The sequence below is a fragment of the Carlito syrichta genome, unplaced genomic scaffold (genome assembly GCF_000164805.1).
Source record: "Carlito syrichta isolate Samal-C Ts95f unplaced genomic scaffold, Tarsius_syrichta-2.0.1 Scaffold307711, whole genome shotgun sequence".
Classification (NCBI taxonomy): Eukaryota; Metazoa; Chordata; class Mammalia; order Primates; family Tarsiidae; genus Carlito; species Carlito syrichta.
The window spans coordinates 265,679-277,867 of NW_007251807.1; positions in this window are offsets into that span (position 1 = coordinate 265,679).

The following is a 12,189-nucleotide window of genomic DNA, read 5'->3' on the forward strand; positions in this document are numbered from 1 at the left end:
TGAGCTATTATCACCATCCCCCCAGCATCAGGGAATTGGGAGTCAGCGTCAAAGTCCACAAAACACTTTCTTAAATTTTAGCCCATCTTTAAACTACATACAAAGGGAGGGAACAAATTGAAAAAATATTCTACACATTAAACCCCAATGTGTACTGAAAAACATTTTTGAGAAATCTTTTCCTTGTATGCTTGCTTCTGGAGTACTGCTACAAGCCCAGGGCATTTATGATCCTTCTTGCTATGTGGCTGTTTGCGGGACAAAGGCCCACTCTGGTATGCCCCTTACCTCTAGGCATCACCTGACTAAGGTCCTGGACAGTAAGAACTGACAGCTTTTCTTCCATGTCAACTCTGATCACCCCATGACTTAGACCGTTCATTGACAGGACAGCTTTACTTGGAGGAGATCTTCCTAGATCAGGTGGCCTAAGAGACAAAAATACTACTGAGTTAACTAATAAGGGGGACAAAATTCCAGGGGTGATGGGACACTACTACCTGCAGCATGTGTCTGCACCATTGCTCTGTTACAGGTGAGACTTGCAGGTTCTAAAGTCCCATACCATTGCCACTCTGCAATGTGCCACATCTCCATACCACGTGCCACTCTGCAATGTGACCTCATCACATCTCTCAATGGAAGATAGACCTGTGACAATGGCAGCAGTGACACGAATGATTTCCAAGACAGGTCACAAAAGTCGGTTCAGTTTCCACCTGGTTGTCTTGAGTTATTTGCTAGAGCCTTGGGCAGCCAGGTAGGTAAGTAGGAAGATCTTGTTGAGGCCACTAATATACTAGGAAGCACAGACCAGCCCACTCCGAAAGACTAGCGGAGGGGTATCTCTGAGACTGTGCATAAACGAAGCAGTCTTAGCCCTCATGGTTTCAGTCCAGACACTATTTCACTACAAGACAACTGCCCTGCGGAGCCCTTTCCAAACTCCTTACCCACAGATTGCATGAGATATAACAAAATGATTCTTACTGTTTTAAGCTACTACATTTGGGAGTGTTTGTAACATAGCAATAGAAACTGGAACACTGAACAACAAAAGTTAAGCAAAACAAATCACCACAGAACAAAGGCATAAAGAATAATTTATAGTTTGTGAAGGATACTGGTGTTATTTTTAAAGCTGAGTATTTATAAATTCAGTGTATTTGCATATATGTAAATACTATGTGTGAATATGCATATATTAACTAATTAGACTGAAAACTTTTAAATTTTGTACATCAAATGACTATCAACAGGGTACAAAAGCAACCCACAGAAGGAAAGAAAATATATGCAAATCATATATCCGAAAAGGAATTACCATTCAGAATGTATAGCGCTCTCCTAAAATTCAACAACTTCAACAAAGAAAACCCAATTCAAAAATGCACAAAGTACTTATATAGACATTTCTCCACAGAATGTTCGATAAGCCTATGAAAAGATGCTCAACATCACATCATTAGGGAACTGCAAATCAAAACACAAGATACCTTATGCCATGGAACAATGTAGAACAAAAGTCCTCACCCGTTGCTGTCCCTTCATTCTTGGGCTTCCCAGCATCCAGAAATAAATTTCTGTTCATTATAAGGCACCCAGTCTCAAGTATTCTGTTATAGCAGTACAAAATGGACTACAACAATGAGCAGGAAAAAATTTGCAAAGCTCACGTACATGCAGAAAGTGAGCAACACACTACTAAATAAGCAATGCAACGAAAAGAAAATCAGAAAATACTTTGTGATCAATGAAAATGGAGACAAAACATACCCGAATGTATGGGATTCAGTGAAAGCTTAGTGGTCTGTTAGGAACCAGGCCTGTTAGGAACCAGGCCGCGCAGCAGAGGTGAGTGGTGGAGGAGGAAGCAAGTGAAGCCTCACCTGTATTTACAGTCACTCCCCATCACTCACCTTATTGCCTGAGCTCTGTCTGTCTGTCTGTCTTCTGCCAGATAAGTGGCAGCATTAGATTCTCATAGGAACATGAATTCTACTGTGAACTGCACATGTAAGGGACCTAGATTGCATGCTCCTCATTAAAATCTAACTCCTAATCATCTGAGGTGGAGCTGAGGCGGTGCTGTTAGTGCTGGGACATGGCTGCAAATACAGATGGACGTTAACAGTGAGGGGCACAGAGACCACAATAAATCAACTGCTAGCAGACTTATATAGAAACCCCATCAGTGAGTGGCAAGTGAGCTGATGTACTTCAATTGTACAGCTGCATCTGGTGGCAGGCTTTAAGTCAGAATCTGGCATTTATTTTATTTTATTTAGAATGGCCCACCCATTATTTTATTTACTGTGGTCATCTGCACCTCTTTCCCACGCTGTGCACTTGTCACAATCAAAGTTTTGGTAAGCCCACAAGCTAACCCTAGCCAAAATGAGTAAAAAACAAATGTCACTAAAGAACTTCTTTGAAAAGGGGCAAAGACCCAATGATGAGACAGCAGAAGACTCTAAGACTGCCAACAAAAAGAAAGCTACATTTAAAAGAAAATACCAAGAGCCCTGCTGAAATTATCGGTTTATTGCAACAGGTGATTCACATTCTCCAAGCCCACTTTTTATAATATGTGGCGACTGGCTACCCACCAAAGGCATGAAACCTACAAAACTGTTTCGCCACAGGGAGACCAAGCACCCTGCATTAAAAAACAAGTCTTTGGAATTTTTCAAAAGAAAAAAATATGAACATAAAGAGCAGAAGCCAATTATAGAAGCCCATCACTTCATTAAATATGTCTGCACTGAGAACATCATTCTTAGTGACTAACTACATTGCTGAAGCTAAGAAGCCCTTTACTATTGGTGAAGAGTGGATCCTGCCTGCTGCTAAGGACGTTTGCCGTGAACTTTTAGAAGAGGCTGCTATTCAAAAGGTGGCATGTGTTCCTCTTTTGACTAGCATGATAACTGGATGAATTGATGAAGTAGCAGAGGATATTGAGGCATAATTGTTAGGATTAATGAGTCACCCTGGTAAGCAATCTAGGCTTTCAGGTCTACTGGTGTTGACAAGACAGCAATGCTTGTTTTTGAGTAATATACTTTTCAGGAGGATGTACCTGCAGATACATTATGTGCTCTTTTGTTGCCAACCAATACCACAGTTGCAGAACTATTGAAGTCTTTGAATGATTACATATCAGGAAAACTGAACTGGTCATTTTGTGTTGGTATATGCATGAATGGAGTGGCTGCCATGACTGAACAGCTTTCTGGTTTCATTACTTGGGTCAAAGAGGTACTTCTGAGAGTGAGTCTACGCACTGTGTCATTCATAGAGTAATGCTGGCTAGCTGAAAAATGTCACCTGAACTTAATGTTTTGCAGGATGTGATTACAATTATTAAGCACATTAAAGTACATACCCTTAACTCATGTCAGTTTGTGCAGCTCTGTGAGGAGATGAATACAGAGCACACATCTTCTCTCATACACAGAAGTGAGATAGCTTTCTAAAGGTAGATCACTGGCCAGAGTTTTTGAGTTATGAGAGCCACTCCAGAGATACCTTTTAGAAAAATAGTCACCTCTGGCAGCACATTTCAGCGACACAGAATGGATCACAAAACTTGCTTACTTGTGTGACATATTCAACCTGCTCCATGAACTCAATCTGTCACTTTAGGGGAGAATGACAACTGTGTTCAAGTTGGCAGATAAAGTGGCTACATTCAAAGCCAAACTGGAATTATGGGAGCGATGAGGAAACACTGGGACTTTTTATATGTTTAAAATATCCACAAAGATTTTTTTTAATTTTTATTTTAAAGACGTAGGATACAATTCAGGGTTAAAGGTACAGATGTTCATTATGTAGGTACCCTTGTTGATGAAGTGTGCCCCTCCCTGGCAGTTTCACACTACTGCCAATCTGTTTCTTATAGTATTATGATAATTGTTCAAGGTCCACTTATGAGTGGGAACATGTAGTACTCAGTTCTTTATTTCTGTGATAGATCATTCAGTATTATAGACTCTAAGTTCATCCAAGTTGCTGCAAAGTTCATATTTTGTCCTTCTTTATTGCTGCGTAATATTTCATTGTGCATATGTACCACTTTTTTTTAATCCAGTCCTCTTTCAATGAGAAGCACGGTTGGTTCCATGTTTTCCTTACTGTGAACAGTGCTGCAATAAACATGCAAGCGCAGATAACTTTTTCATAGAGTAATTTGAATTTCTCAGAGTATTTTCCCAGTAAGGGGATTATGGGGTCATATGGAAGACAAATTTTTAGATCTTTTAGGAATCGCCAAACTTTTCCACAGGCATTGTACTAGTTTACACTCCCACCAACAGTGTAGAAGTGTTCTCTTCTCCCTGCATCCTCTGCAGTATCTGTTGTTTTTTGAGTTATTAATGATGATCATTCTGACTGGAGTTAGGTGGTATCTTAATGTGGTTTTAATTTGCATTTCTTTGATGACTAGTGAGGTTCAGCATTTTTTCATGTATCTGTTGGCTGCTTGTATGTCTTCTTTTGAGAAGTGTCTATTCATATCTTTTGCCCACTTTGTAATGGGGCTGTTTGCTTTGTTCTTCTAGGCACATTTGAGCTCCTTGTAGATCCTAAATGTTAGGCCTTTGTCAGATATACAGCAAATATTTTTTCCCAATCTATGGGCTGCCTACTGGCTCTCTTGATGGATTTTTGACTTTGCAGAAGCTTGTCAGTTTGATGAGGTCCCACTTGTCTATCTTATCTCTTATGGCATGGGCACTTGGAGTTTTGATCAGGAATTGGCTGCCAGTTCCAATTTCCGTAAGGGTGTCTCCTGCATTTTCTAAGGTTCTTATAACTTGAGGTTTGTGTTTAGGTCTTTGATCCATTTAGAGTTGATTTTTGTGTATGGTGATAGAAAGGGGTCTTGTTTTAATCTTTGGCTGGTGGTCAGTCAGTTTTCCCAGCACCAGTTACTGAATAGGTTTTCCTCTCCCCAGTAGGTGATGGTGGAGGTTTTATCAAAGATGAGTTGGTTGAGAAATTGAGGTTTCACTTCTGAATCTTTATCCTGTTCCATAGGTCTATAAGTCTGTTCTTGTACCAATATCAGGTTGTTTTGATTATTGTGCTTTATAATAAAGCTTAAAGTCTGGGAGTGTGCTACCTCCTGCTTTTTTCCCTGATGATTTTTTTGATTATTCGTGATCATTTATGTTTCCATATGAATTCCAGTCTTGTCATTTCCAGGTCTGAGAAGAATGCTGCTGGTAATTTAATGGGTAGTGTGTTAAATCTGTAGATTGCCTTGAGTAGGATGAATATCTTAACAAGGTTATTTCAATCTATGAGCATGGAATATTTTCCCAGTTGTTTGTGTCATCTTTGATTTCTTTGAGCCGTATTTTGTAGTTTTTGTGGTAAAAGTCTTTCACGTTTCTGGTTAGGAAGAAGCCAAGGTATTTCTTTTTTTGTGTGTGGCTATTGTGAATGGGAGGGTGATTTTTATTTGGGTTTCTGTTTGTTTTTGTTGGTGTATAGGAATGTGACTGTCTTTTGCACATTGATTTTATACCCTGAGACTTTGACAAAGTCCTTTATCAGTGCAAGAAGATTTTTGACAGATTCTCTTGTGTTTTCGAGGTATAGAATCATGTCATCTGCAAAGAGGGATAACTTAACTTTCCCTTTTCCTATTTGGATACCCCTGATTTTCTTCTCTTGTCTGATTGCTGTAGCTAGGACTTCCACTACTATGTTGAACAGGAGAAATGAGAGTGGGCATCCTTGTCTTGTTCCTGTTTTCAGGGAAAGTGGCTCCAATTTCTGTTTGTTTAACAGTATGTTGGTTGTGGGTTTCTCGTAGATGGCACTTACTATTTTGAGGTATGTTCTAATTATGCCTAGATGTTTGTTAAGAAAAGGTGCTGGATTTCATCAAAAGCTTTTTCCATGTCTAATGTTATAATCATGTGGGTTGTGTTTTTACATCTGTCGATGTATTTAATTATGTTTATGGTCTTGCAGATGTTGAACCAGCCCTGCATACCAGAGATGATGTCTACTTGGTCATGGTGGATGATTTTTCAGATGTGTTGTTGGATCCAGTTTGCTAGAATCTTGTTGAAAATTTTAGCATCTATGTTCATCAAGGATATTGACCTATAGTTCTCTTTCTTTGTTAGATCTTTACCTGGTTTGGGTATCAATGCGATGTTAGCTTCATAAAATGATTTGGGGAGAGTTCTATCTTTTTCGATTGCCTGGAATACTTTCAATAGGATTGGTATCAGCTCCTCCTTGTATGTTTTGTAGAATTCTGCTAGAAAGCCATCTAGTCCAGGGCTTTTTTGGTAGATAGTTTTTTTATGGCATAATAGATTTCCTGGATTGTTATTGGACTATTTAGTTTCTCAGTGTCTTCTTGTTTCAACCTGGGAAACAAGAAAGTTATTTATTTCATTTAGCTTTTCAAGTTTGTTTCCATATAGGTGTACATAGTAATCTCTGATAAATCTTTTATATTTCTTTGGGATCAGTTGTGACTTCATCTTTTGCATTTCTAATTATGGTTTGGGGGGCTTTTTTTGTCTTTTTCTTGGTCAGTCTAGCTAGGGGTCCATCAATCTTGTTTATCCTTTCAAAGGACCAGCTTTTTTTGTTGTTGATTTTTTATATTATATTTTTGTCTTCTATTTCCTGAATTTGGCCTTTTATTTTGGTGATCTGGATTCCTCTACTGAAGTTAGAGTTTTGGTGGTCTTGCTTTTCCAGCTTTCTTAGGTGATTTGTTAGACTATTAACTTGTGATCTTTCCATTTTCTTCATGTGTCTTTGTAGAGATATGAGTTCGCCTCTTAGTACAGCTTTCATGGCATCACAGAGATTTTAGAAGGTGTTTCTCTTCATTTTCTTTTGTTTTCAGGAATCTTTTGATTTCTGTGTTGACCCAGGAGTTGTTCAGCATCATACTGTTTAGTGTCGATGACTTTGTGGGTTTTGGGAGAACTTTGATGGTGTTGATATTTATTTTTATTCCACTGTGTTCTGAGAAGGTACATGGCAATATTTCAATCTTATGGAGCTTGTTTATGCTTGAATTATGACTGAGGATGTGGTCAGTGTTGGAGTTTGTTCCATGTGGTGATGAGTAGAATGTATTCTGTGGTTGTTGGGTGGAGTGTTCTGTAGGTATCAATTAAGTCTATTTGGTCAAGTGTTACCTTGAGTTTCCGAATTTCCTTGTTTCATTTTTGTCTTGATGATCTGTCTAGGGTTGTTAGTTGGGTATTTAAGACTCCCCACTATGATAGTGTCAGAGTCACTATCTTTTTTAGTTTACCTAGGATCTGCTTTATGAAAGTTGGTGCTCCTATGTTGGATGCATATATGTTTAGGATGGATATTTCTTGTTAATGAATTGAACCATTTATCATTATGTAGTGACCTTCCATATCTTTTTAAATTTTTGATAGCTTAAAGGGTATTGTGTCTGAAATTAAGATCACAACTCCTGCTTTCCTTTGTGTTCTGTTTGCCTTAAAATTTCTTTTCCATTCTCTTACTTTGAGTTTGTGAGTGTCCATTCTGGTGAGATGAGTCTCCTGGAGACAGCATAATGTTGCATCATGATAATTTATTCAATTTGTCCATTTTATGTCTTTTCAGTGGTGCATTTAGTCCTTTCACATTCAGGCTAATTATTGAGATGTGAGAGTTTATACATGTCATGAGGTTTTTATAGAGTTTGTTGTTATTGCTGCTGTTTGTTTATTTGTTTCTTGTCTTTATTTTGATTTTTGGGTTGATTTATGTGTGTCTTCAATATTTTTCCTGCGTTCTTGGAAAGGGCATGGTTCATTCTTTTTTTTCTTCTGTGTTTAATACTTTCTTAAGTGTTTCTTGTAGAGCTGGTCTGGAGGTGGCATAAACTCTTAGACATTGAATGTCTGGGAAGAATTTTAATTCTCCATTGCTGATGAAACTTAGTTTAGTTGGGTAGGTAATTCTTGGTTGAACTTGTTTATCTTTGATAACTTTGATGATTGAACTCTAATTTCTCCTAGGCTGAAGTGTTTCTGTAGATAAGTCTGCTGCTATTTTAGTTGGTCTTCCTCAGTAGGTAGTCTGACCTTTCTCTCTTGCAACCTTTAAGATTTTTTCTTTTATACCTATGTTGTGTAAGTGAATTACTATTTGTCTAGGAGTTGATCTTCTCATTTGTTGTCTTGCAGGGGTTCTCTGAATCTCTTGCATTTGAATGGTCACATCTCTGATGAGATGAGGGAAGTTTTCTTGGATAATTTCATAGAACGTTTATTCTAGGGTGGTCTCTGTCTCTCTATCTGTCCTAGGGATTCCAATTAATCTTAAATTTGGCCTCTTGATATAATCGCTCACCTCTAGGAGACTTTGTTCTGTCTTTTTAAACTTCTTTTCTATGTTTTTAACAGTTTGGGTTTGTTCCATATTTTGGTCCTCAAGCTCTGAGATTCTTCTGCTTGGTTAATTCTGCTTTCCAGGCTTATCAGCTTGTTATTTATTTCATTCACTGTATTCTTTATGCTGTTATCTCAGTTATCAACTCCTTCATACTTTCATCTTGTCTCTCCTCATTTCTATTTATTCTCTCTATTAATATCTTGATATCAGTGAGGCTTGGTTGCTCAGCTTGTAATCCCAGCACTTTGGGAGGCTGAGGCGAGTGGATTGCCTGAGTCCACGGATTTGAGACCAGTTTGAGCAACTTGGCAAGACCTCGTCTCTACAATAAATTAAAAAATTAGCCTGGTGTGTTAGCATGTGCCTGTAGTTCTGGCTACTTAGAAGGCTGAGGTGGAAGGATCGCCAGAGCACAGCAGGTCGATGCTGTGATGGCCATGAGTGTGCCACTGCACTCCAGCCTGGGCAATGAAGTGAGACTCCAACTCAAAAAAAAAAAATATATATATATATATATATATATATATATATCTTGATAGCTGGGTTTGTGGTTTAAGACCAGTCATTCTGGGGGTTCTTCATTGTTTGAATCCTGAAGTCAATATTCCTCCCAGGGGTCTGTATGAGACCTATATTGTAGTTGTCCTCCCAGGGGTTTGTATGAGACCCATAGTCTTCTTTTGGTTTTTCTTCATTTGTGTAGGTTTTCTCCCCTTTTAAAATTTTGTTTCTGTTTGTTTGTTTTTTGGATTGGAGTCTCACTCTCTCACCCAGGCTGGAGTTCCGTGGCACACTCACAACACCCCAGCGTTGACCTGCTGGGCTCTGGTGTTCCTCCTGCTTCAGCCTTCCAAGTAGCTAGAACAACAGGTATGCACTACCATGACCAGATAAATGTTTATTTTATTGTAGAGATGAGGTCTTACCAAGTTGCTCCGGCTGGTCTCAAACCTGCGGGCCCAGGCAATCCACTCACCTCAGCCTCCCAAAGTGCTGGGATTACATGCTTAGCCACCAAACCCTGCTCCTCCCCCACCTTTTTTTAAACCTTTTCTTTAATTCTGTTGTTCAATGATAGGGGGATAGCTTTTACTTCTGTTTGCTCAATCTCCTATTCTTCCTTATGTAGATCCTCTGGCTTTGTTCAGTTTTGAAGTTGGACTGGGGGTTGGGGGACTGTGCTTTTTGTGGTTTTCAGATTTAATTACGGGAGAGCTATGATTCAGAAGCTATCTGCAGATCCCAGTATCTGTTGACAAGTATGTGGTCCCCTGGAATTCACTTCCTGCTACCTTACAATCTGTCCATGCAATTGGGTGTATGTTTGCCCCCTGAAAGCAAAATGAGATAAGAAAAAGGAAAAGAATGGAAGAGGGAAGGAGGAAGATGAAAGGGAGGTAGAGAGAGAGAAGAATAAGAGGGAAAACAGACAGGCATACCAACTAACAGATAAACAAGAAACAAAGACAGAAAAAACCAAAAACAGACAATCATACAAACAAGCAAAAACCCCTGTTGGTATACTCACCCTCAAAAATACCCATACACAAACAGAAAATCTAAAAAAAGTTAAAATAACAGAAAGAAAGCTAGTATGAAAATGTACATTAAAACAGAAAGCAAGAAAAACTAAAACTAAAACTAAAACAAGCAAACAATAAAAAAACTTGTGGCTGTTTCTGTAACTCCATGGTTCCTTTTGGCTGTCACTGCATTAAGGAGTGGCTCTGGTCTCCAGCCCCTCCCCTCTATTTTCAGCAGAGGCTGATGGGGCTGCTTTCAGCATGGGTCAGATGCTCCATGGACTACTGTGGGAGGAGGATGGATCAGATCCAGACTCACCTGTTGCTGTCGCTGCTGTCAAGTTTCCCACTCAGATCTAAGGTGTCTGTGCCTATTCCTGCATGGGGGAGGGGTATCTGTCTCTACAACTCTAATGCGGGGAGGTCCCAGGTTGGAGGCTGGACAGCTCTCTGTCTGGTCTGGGACAAAGAAGATGGCACTGGTCAGCATCTCCTCACCAGTGGCGGGGCTTTGTTACAGATTTCCACGCCCTTCCTTCTCCACGGCTCCTGCTGCTTGTGCCCAATCTTGCTGCCACAGGTGATGATGTTGGCCAGGTACCAGGTGGTGAGGAGCAGTTGTTCTCTGCTGCCTCCTCTCAAGAGAGCCCTCAGAATGACAGACAATCTTGTGCACTGGTGGTTTCAATCTCAGGGCAGTGAGTTGCAGTCACCTCTGGAGGAGAGCCCCGGGTGCATGAATGTGAGTTTCCCCTGAGATGGACTTTCACTCACCCATTGGCACATACCCACTCACACAGAGAGTGTTTATGGACACTCACTTTTATGGAAACACTCCAACCTGTTCCATTGCCATCTTTCCTCCCTCCACAGATTTTGAAATAGACTTAGCTAGGGCCTTGTTTCTCCCAGTTGGTGCATGATCACCTATCTGAACTTTCAGGAGACTGAGCATTACTTCCCAACTGCAAAAGACTCCCAAACTGAAAGGAATGGATCTGCGAACCATTTTTGAATAAGCCAGGTGAATCCATTTTGTCCATGCTAGCAGAGGATCAACTGCTTGAGATCACAAATGATGGTGGCCTTAAAAGTATGATTGAGACAACTTCATATCTCCATGCACTCTGGATTAAAGTCAAAGCAGAACATCTTGAGATTGCTGCAAAAGCACTGAAATGCCTGCTTCCATTTCCAACATCCTATCTTTGTTAAGCCGGGAGTTCTGCAGTGTCAGTCATCAAAATAAGATTACAGAGTAGACTGGACATAAGCAATACACTCCGGGTGTCACTGTCTCCCAGATGGGACCAACTAGTTGCGAGAAAACAAATTCAGAGCTCTCACTGATTCTGCATTATGGTGAGTTTTTTTTTATAGTTATTTCATTATATATTACAATGTAATAATAATAGAAATAAAGTGCACAACAAACGCCCCAGTCTGTGGAAAAGTTGTCTTCCATAAAACTGGTCCCTGATGCCACTGCTCTAGAAGAATTGTCTAGGCAGACAGTGGTGCCTTGCTAACATGGGTTACTGGTTTCCCTGAGGATGAGAATTACCTTTGTTCTTGAGTCTCAGAGCCCCACCCAGGCCTGGGAGGCCTGGTGCTTGAGACCTGGGAGGCCTGGTGCAGAGAGCTTTTGACAGAGTTTTGTGCCCTAAACTCTGGGGGAGTGACCAAATGTTCTTTCCCCAGAGTCCTCCCTTCCCCAGAGTCCTCCCTTTTAGGAGACTAAAAGTTCAGGAGTGGCCTCTACAGTGTGAGATGCACCCTAGGGACTAAATTATAGGTCTTGGGGTAGGAGGTCTTTGGAAGAACTCTTTGTGGCCCAGCTGAGTCTGGCCTCCTTCCTGAATGGCTGAGAGCCTGGGACATCAGGCTGCTTCCTCTCTGCTTGATGTCCAGCTCTGTGTGAAGCTCCCAGCTGGCCTCATGCTAACTTGCTTTAATAATGTGCATTTTCCACACTCCTTTAAGGAGAGGCCAGCACTTTTCCCCTAAATGTATCCAAAGAAAGCTGTGGCAGTGTCTTACCTGGCCATGCTGCTAGTGTACATGGCTGTGAGGGTCATAATTACATGGGCAGGAAACCCTGCCTTGGGAGGCTGGGAAGCCTTTGTCCTCACCCAGGACCACAGAAGGCTAGGCCGGCCAGGGGAGCCAAGGCTCACCTGCCTTCGATGCCCTTCCTCACTGCTCCTTGTCCCTCAGGCAGACGCAAGGGGTAAAGAAGGAACACAGCCCAGGGCTCAGG